Consider the following 8915-nt stretch of genomic DNA (forward strand, 5'->3'; position numbering starts at 1 on the left):
GCCCAAAGGGATAAAATGAAGCCCCTTAGTATCTGACCCTTTTACAGCCATGATTGGTGCATGCAGCTACTTCACACACCCTGCAGAGCTTTGCTGTTTGGGTTTAATCCTGCCTACACTGGGAGCCTATCCTTTCCCTCCCCATCCCCGTGTAGTGACACAAGACACGAACAGGGGCTTTGTGTATGTGTGTGCCTGCGGGGGTGTGAGCAGATCCTGAGCTGAGCTGTGAGAGCCTGTCTGCCTTGCTGAGCACTCCCTGGCAATTCAAACAAGCTGTGCTCAGACACAAAAGGCATCCAAATGGCAGGCAGGTAACAAACCTATCATAGGTCAGATCCAGCAACAGGACCAAGAGCTATAATTGGACCTTAGCTGTCTTGATTTGGGGGTTACAACTTGAAAAAAATGAGAATCCTCATTTCTGAAGGATTTGAGAGTGGGTGCTCAGCTCTCTTAGAAGACTCACTATCTCAAAGCCCCTTACTGTCTTCACTTGGGCATAAAGAATCGCTAGGCACCTTCTTGGTCTGGGAGAGAAATATATACATAATTTTATATCTATAGATGTATTTACACTTACTTGCAAATATATGTGCATATATTGAAGTGATCAGCTAGTGAAATTTATAATTTTTAATTTCTGCACTATTTAAAAGACTTTAAGAGAGGCACTAAAAACTATTCCCACTAATTCAAGTTTATCTGGAGCTATGGCCAACTTAATGACACACCATTCTTTATACCAGACACCAAATATATAAATGCATTGATGACTGGGAGTATATATTTCTATGATGCTAAAGATCTTTTTCCTACAAACTCAGATGGAGGAGAAATTAATATGATGTTGGAGCATTCCACAAACCAAATGTGTACATATTATCCAGTGTAAATAGAGGACTTTTTGTCTAATACCTAGAGTATGTTAACAGAGAATTTACCAGCATTTTAGCCATATTAGTTAAAGAATATGATGCTTCATTTTCTTACATATTTGGGTCTCATTGAAACACTGTAAGCACAGTTACTTATAGCCATTTAACTTGCTACATGGGGAATGCACACAGCAAGCTTTCACTGTACAGAACATTAAATTCTCCATTAAGTGGGACAGTTAAGTTTGATATCCTGTAAAGACTCTTTTTGAATTTCATATGCTCTTTATATTGTACAACTTAAGTTCTGTTGCACCTGAAAGCAAAGTGAGCTGTGTATTTTTGGATATATTTTCTTGGGATGCAGGAATGAAATGTAGACTGTTAAATAACACACAGAAATACCTAGATAGTGCTAATTAGACCCATCCAACAAGCTCAGCCATAGACCAGAATTGAGTAGAAATGGGAAATAGTCACATAATGCAGGGAATTTGTCTCACCGTGATATTTTCTGACATTAAAAGTTATGAGTTATTTTGTACTTTTGCTAGTGACCTTTTTCTTTTTACTTTTCATTGGTTCCTTTTTTTTTTTTTTTTTTTTTTTTTTTAAGAAAATCAAGCAGTGCTAGGCTGAAATCCAGCAGGACTGAAGTCTACCACCTCTGCCTTCAGCTGCACAGAGGCAGTCACATACACCCACAGCTCACACCAGGGCCAGCCCCGCGCAGCTGTGGCAGTCGGTGTCAGCACCGCTGCAGAGGACAGATGAAAGACACAAAGTGTGGTGAGATCACAAGAAGCAAATCCTTGCCGATGAGACAAAAGTGTCTAAACAGCATTACTTTCGTCACTGTGTCAGCTGGGGATAAGCACTTAAAGAGCAGCTAGGCTACAATGGGCTATTTGGGATTTTTATAGATTTATTCTGAGGTTTATGAAATTGATAAAATCACAAGCAGCTTTAATAGCCCGGCTTATTATGCCTCATTTCTCGTTTTATGGGTAGCTTAGGGCCTTTTTTCTGATTTGTCTTCAAAACAGCAAGGTTCCTTCACTGAGGTAGGAGTGAATGTAATTATGTCCTTTGGCAGTGGTTCACAGCTTCTGTTGAGAATCACAGCCCAAAATGTGTTTTTTCTCTAAGAATGTCTGATCCCTTTGCATGGTAAAAAGCAGCTAAATATGTGTTTCAACACAAAAGATCTCCATGGTCTCTATGTTTCATTCTTTCTGTTGGGTTGTGAATGCCCATTAAGTCATTGTATTTACAAGGAAAAAAAGGTTTGTTTCATGGCCTGGACTATTCTGTTGTGCTGCTCTGTGGAGCCAGAACTTATCTTTATTTATTCCATGAAGCACTCTCAGTTACATCCATATCCAGTGCTCTGACAGCAAACCTGATTGTTTGTGTTCTCCATTGACACTGCACAATTACAAAAATGGCATCACTTATTTTGCAAAACTTCACCATTGGTTTCCTTAGAAAGAAAAAATTGAGGTCTTAAGGTGATAGAAATGGTAAGGTAACATCAGGAAATGTTATCCAATCTTAGGAAACTTTCTTCTTTGCAGAATGGGTCCTACACAGGGTCTGCCTGGTAAACCTCATGACTGAGAGATTAGCTGGGGCAAGGTAAAGAGCAATAGGATCTGGCAGTCAGTGTCACCCTGGCTCCCATGCAACTGTGCCACTAAAATGAATGGGTTGGTCACTTTGGAGTTAGGGGACAGTGGGTATGGGGCTTGATGATGTTCCTATCCCCAATATTTGACCAGGGAGTTCATGAACAGATACAAAAGTGCAAACACACACTGCAGCTGGTACACCAGGGCCTGGGAAAGGAGGAGCAGTGAACAGAGAAGGAAGAAATGAAAAGCTGAGGGGAAACCACATTAGCTAGCCTTAGACACCTACAAGTCGGCTGTCTGAATTCAAACTAATCACCCAGGGTTCCCATTACTCCCGGTTAGATGAAATAGCGAACATCTGTGGCCACTCAGTTTTGGTTTGGCTCCGAGTTTCAGGCTGTGTGCTTGCTACCAGCTAGGCCGAGCCCAAGCCATGGGGCACCGAAGCACCGTGCATGGGGAGGTTTCTTGTCGGGCATCTCCTCTGATGGGTCAGCTTTGTTTCTGCTGTAAAATCAGCATTGTAGCTGCACTGCAAGGGCCAGCTTGCCTCCTCCAGCAGTTCTCCCTGCCTACACTTGCCACAGTGAACAGTCTCCATGTCTTGGAGTTCTGCTATTACTGGATCATCTGCAGAGCAAAAGTGCTGATCACAGCCCAATAACAATCCTCACTGAGCACCATTTCCTCGGATTTGTGAACTTTTCAGCAATGAGGGCACAGAGGACCAAGACAGGGGACTTGCCTTAAATCCCAAAAACCTCCTGTAGAGGACAGTTGGACCTCTTCATGCATATGTGGCATGCCAGTCCAGCCACTCAACCAGGGACTTTGTGGCTTGGAAGAGATGGGTGTAGGGAACCCAAACCAGCCTGCTGGGTCCTGGTGTCTTCATCCATACAGTGGAGTAACAGGGCCCCTGGAGCAGTTCATTGCTGGGTTCCTGAGCATGCAGAAACAGATATTTAGAGGAACAGAAAGCACTGTTGCTATTGTACAAGACCAGTGGCATTACAATAAGAGTTCTGCCTCCTTATATTCCTGTTGATTTAATGTACTGTTTTTCCTGAACGTCAGTTGTGCAGCACTGCTTCTGCTATCACATTTCATTCTGCCACATCCTGCTGGTAGTGGCTGCTGCTTGGGGCTGGGTGGGGTGACCCCCTGCTCGCCCGTACCATCCTCATCTCCCAGAAATGCTGTGCGATTTACGAATGGCAGTGTATGGATCTTCTGGACTAAGAAAAGGACCACACTATGAAAACCCACATCCAGAGACAGATGTTCTGCACTCTGGGGAGAGGTCCGTCAGCTAATGTCCTTTGGTGACAGGGGAAAGATGCAGTGAGGGACATTCCCTGAGCCTGGGAGCTGTCTGGCCCCTGGGCTGGGTTCACACGTCGGCACAGAGCAAAGCTGCACGGAGCTGAGCTTTCTGCACTTCTTAAGGTCTCTTCTAGGTCCTGCTTTGAGACTTCCAGCAACAGAGTATACTCTGACACTGGTAAGGACATCCTAGGTTAATTTCTGTCCTTGTTTATGTCCTTTGACTCTCCAAAGGACACATAAAACCTGAGAGTATATTTTTAGGTTTATGTAGATTTGAGCCCCATGCATTATATTTCCATCAAGTTTCTCCCTTGGTTTCTCACCCTCGTATTAGCCAATGCTGCTTTTAGGAAGAATCAAGCCTGGGAACTGTGAAGGAAACAAAATGAAGAAATTTTTTTGCTGTATGTAATGCTAGAGCTGTGTAAATGTTCACACACTGCAAGTTCCCCTGTAAATAACACCCGGTGTCGTGCATTTAATGAAATGTTTCATTTAGGTGTTCTGTCAGCTCTGTGTGTGAGATAGCCAATTCCAATCCCTTGGTTCCTTGGTTCCTTTTCTTCATTTAAAACTTTTTTTTTTTTTTTTTAATTTGATCTGTGTCTGGTTGTCACTGGAAATTGCAGCTGTTCCAACGGACTTTGTTTTTGTTCTCCCTGTCACATTAAAAAGCTGGAAGAAAAAGAATGGCTCCTGCAGTGTTTGTGTTTAATGTACACTTTGAGTCCTTTTACAAGAGTTGCTGTGGGTGACTTTGTACTCTGAAAATGTGGGGACTTCCTCTGATGTTTGCAATGTGTACATCCTTGCTATCTCACACCATCCCACCTCAATTAAGACTCCCTTCTACTACTGCATTATCACACTGTGCATTTCCTAATGCATTACATAAGAAACTCTATAGCCTGAAAAAATTTCTGATGAAGAAAGCATAACGTATTTTTAAGTGCCGTGTAAGAAAAGTTTAGCAACAGGAACACGTCTAATAAAAAAATGGTGTTTCTTGTAGCTACACACAGCATTTGACATAGCACACTCTTTTCAGGCTTGTTGGTAAGGCATTTAGGTACAGAAAGGTTAAGTCCATTAGTGTCCAGTCCTCTCCTTGAGTGCACTACATGTGCAACATGCTAATGCTAATATTCAAGCTGTTAGATATTGGAAACATAATAAAGGAATCATGTAGGTTCATCAGTCATCAGGAGACCAAACCAGGCATTTTTCCTCAGCTTGGGTTCAAGCAGATGCCAGAGGACCCATCTGGGCTGGGGTCTTACTGGGTGGGCCACAGACAGCAGCTGGTAGGGACTGGTCTCAGGAGCTGCCAGCTGGGAATTTTGCAATACCCCTGTCTGGCTACAAAGAGTTACAGTGACTACAGCTCATAAGCCCCTCGTGTGTATTCTGCTTTTATACAGAAGGCTGTGTATTAGCAACCACCGTCAAAAATAATTTTCTTAGAAGAAAAAGGCTTTTAGATAAAGGTCAGAGATTTGTAGTTAAAGCCTCAGAGATGCTTCAGAGTAGTCCTTACTCCGGGCTATCTGACATTCTGTGTGTAAGGCTGCAATCTCATTAAGCAGGAAAATCCCATATTTGAATGTGCAGACAAGGTTTCTGAGAGAAATTGTGTTAAAATAAATAATAATAATAATAATAATAATAATAATAATAATAATAATAATAATAATAATAATAATAATAATAATAATAAAGACTGGTTTTAAAGTAGGACCTGGGGAATTTAAGAACAGGATTACTTGGCACAGTTGCCTGAGATAGCATGGGATAGACTAGATGGTAAGAAAAGCTTTGTAAATCTGTGTTGCTGTTTTTCCATACTGATGATTTTACCTTGACCATCTTATGTTCACCAAGTGGAGTTTCAGGCATAGATTCCTGTAACCATGAATAAATGACCCAGATTCCCTGGATGCGCAGGTTCAGCCAAGCTGTCAGGGAAGGTTACCTAGTGGAGGAAGAAGGCTGGAAATGATGGCAATTACAGCAGCCACTAAATGCAGTAGGTTTGAGTGATGCTTGAATTGTGAATTGGGATATTGGAAATGTGATTTGAGTTGGTGTATGGTAAACGAGACCATTATTTTGTCAATTCTTCTGTATCTCAGAACTTTACTGTTTTTGAGGCTTTTCAAGAGGAGATACAATTTGGCGGTTTGACTTCACACTGACTCAAAATCAACCACTTGGCTGGGCAACTGGTGCTGGACACTGGAGCACTGAATTTCCAGCTTGGGGCAGAAACTGCTGCAGGCTGAGTGCCCTGCTGATTACAAACTATGACTTTGTGGCTGATATCAAATGAGCCTGTAGTTCTCAGACCTTTTTTTTTTTTTTTTTTTTTTTTTTTTTTTTTTGTAATCTGATGTATAAAACACACAGAAAGTTAAACAAAGAGATTGTGGCAGGTTTTCCTTGACCGTTTTCGGTGGGAACCAAGGAACTTGCAGCATCCTTAACCCATAATAAGGTTTGGGGCTTATATCTGACTTTTACATTTTGAGTGCACTATAGATAATTAATCCTTAAAAGTACTATTTGAAAAGTGAGAGCTTATTTGTTCCACCACTTGCTTCACCTATACAAACAGCCATATACCTATACCTACTATACGTGCACAAGTGCATGTATAGAGTGACCTCAATTATCTCTAGTGCATTTGCTGCCTCTGCCCCAGTCCGTGTGGATCAGAAACGAGCCCGGCTCAGGCCAGAAGATGGCAGCAGCTGCCCGCAGCACCGGCAGCCCCCACAGTGCTGCCGCTGGATGCGCCCAGCACCGGGGCCCCGGCAGGACCCGCACTGGGCACGGGTGCTGCCAGCGGGTGCAGAGCACAGGGGTCTGGTCCCCCCAGGAAAGTGAGGGAAAGGCGGCAAAATCGAGCAATGGTTAGAAAGTTTTGAAAGGACGGAGCCCTGCCTAGCGCCAAAGCTTTTGAAGAGGGAGTTGTGCAAACCTGGAGCAAAGCAAATGTAATTATGGAGGAGAAAATGAGAGTTTCTGCTTCAATAGTCTAGTGCAATGGGTTTCAAGCTTTCCTGGCCTGCAGCTCCTGTGTGTTTTCCAGCAAAGAGGCAAACACCTTGTCAAAATGTGGTGAAACTCCAGCTGGATGAGAAATACCCAGGCCTGGCTAGTGCTTTTCCCAGAGAGCTCCTGCGGCAGCCACAAAGGTAAGATGAAGGGCATCACACATATCTGTCAGTACATTGCTTACAACCTCAGAACAACCTGCAGCCACAAAACCTCAGTGCCTTTCCGATATGGGTGGTATATGATTCAATCAGAGGACTGAGCCTGCTGAAAAATAACCCAATAGCAAAAACAAATGGTGCGGCTGCCTTTCTTACAGCTTCTAGAAATCACGGAGCCCATCCTGAGGCCTGTGACATGGTTAAGTGGGTTTTTACACCCCAGATTTGTGAGCTAAGTCTGTTCAGTCTGCAACCACCACGGCTGGCTGCAGCTGCTGTCTAGTGTGAATTTTATATAGAGCGTTTCTATCTAGGAACCAAGAGGTTGGGTTCCCCTGGAAAACTTCTGCTTCAAAATAAAAAAAAAATAAACAATCAAAAGAAACAAAACCAAAACTATCCAGTAAAGAAACTATCCAGTAAAAGAAACAAAACCAAAACTATCCAGTAAATACAAGCAGACCTACTTACAAGGAGACCAAAACCAAATCTCAAGTGGCTTTGCTCCTCTCTTTTGTAGCCCTGTAGCACTGCCACCTCTTCCCAGGCTCTCCATGAAGAAATGCCTCTGGAGCAGGAGCAGGCTCTGTGCAGGCTGCGGGATTTCAGAAGGAGCTGGTAATATTTCTCCAGAGGGAGCCCTTTCTTAGCCTTGAAATCTGCTACAGACTGGGAAGAGGTTATTGTATGTGGCCTCCTGAAACACATCTTTGAATGATAAACTCAGTGCTTTCATCCCTTCCTATTCAGGATAAGGACAGAAGAGCTTTGAAAGCTTCCCAGCCGCCCTGCTCCTTCTCTTAGGCCCCTGAACAACAAACTGCTCTGCAGAAACTAGCCATGTACTGAGCCCTTAGGCCTTTAAATGTTTCAGAACAACTTTTTTTTGCAGCGCTTGTTTGACCTAACCAAAGAGAGTTTGTGTCCCTGGCTCAGCTCAGCTGCAGGGTGCTGCTGTGTCAATTTGTCCCTTCTGTGTCCCACCTGGATGGGGACAGGAATAGTGCCACTTTTGCACTGGTCTCTCGGGGCAGATGTCTTGCTCTCTGTGTGGTCACCGATGCATTAGGTGCCCGAGAGACCTTCTTCAGCAGGTTTTTAGAGGTTTTGTGGGGTCAGTTACTTTCAGTGTCCTGATATTGTGGCATTTCAGCACATCCCTCTTCTAGGTCATTTAAAACAGCTTCCTTTTAAAGTGGTGCAAATTTAACCCAAAGTAACCAGTTTCCTTGTCTCCTTAGTCAAGGCTTAGTAGAAAACTTAAGTGGAAGAAATGTTGATTAAGGAGGGAAAAGAGGTAACTTTGGGTGAATGCCATACATACCTCAGAGTTCAAGGCTGCAGCTTAGTGTATCCCTACATCATGACCAAGGTTATTGCAAATTTCCAATGTCCACTGGAGATGAAAAAAATGCCTTTAATGAGTTTAAGAGACAGGATTTCACAATGAAGAAATCCAAATAGGAAAATGATGCATGAAAATGTTAGAAAACATACAGGAAAAAAAAAAAAAGTTCAAATCCAGACCATTTTCTGACCACTATCTGCTTGATGTGAGGCATTATAATGGGCCTTTCCACCAGGTTCTGGTTTCTCCTAGTACAACACTGATGAAAATGCAAAACAAAAAGCCTCACCTTGAATTTCTATCATGTATGCAAGCCCCAACCAATGGAGCGTGGGTGGCAGGTTCTCTGAATGAGAATAAGGACAACGCTGTGGCTCACTGGAAGACTGGCAGTTTTTTCTCACTTCAAAAGAAAGACTTTCCAAACTAGATCTCTGAGATGATTCAACGCATAGCAAAAATCTGTGAAAATCAGCTCCTGTCACTTTCTTTCTGTTTTATTTGTTTA

This window comes from Aythya marila, assembly GCF_965140915.1.
Source record: "Aythya marila genome assembly, chromosome: 11".
In the NCBI taxonomy this organism is placed as follows: domain Eukaryota; kingdom Metazoa; phylum Chordata; class Aves; order Anseriformes; family Anatidae; genus Aythya; species Aythya marila.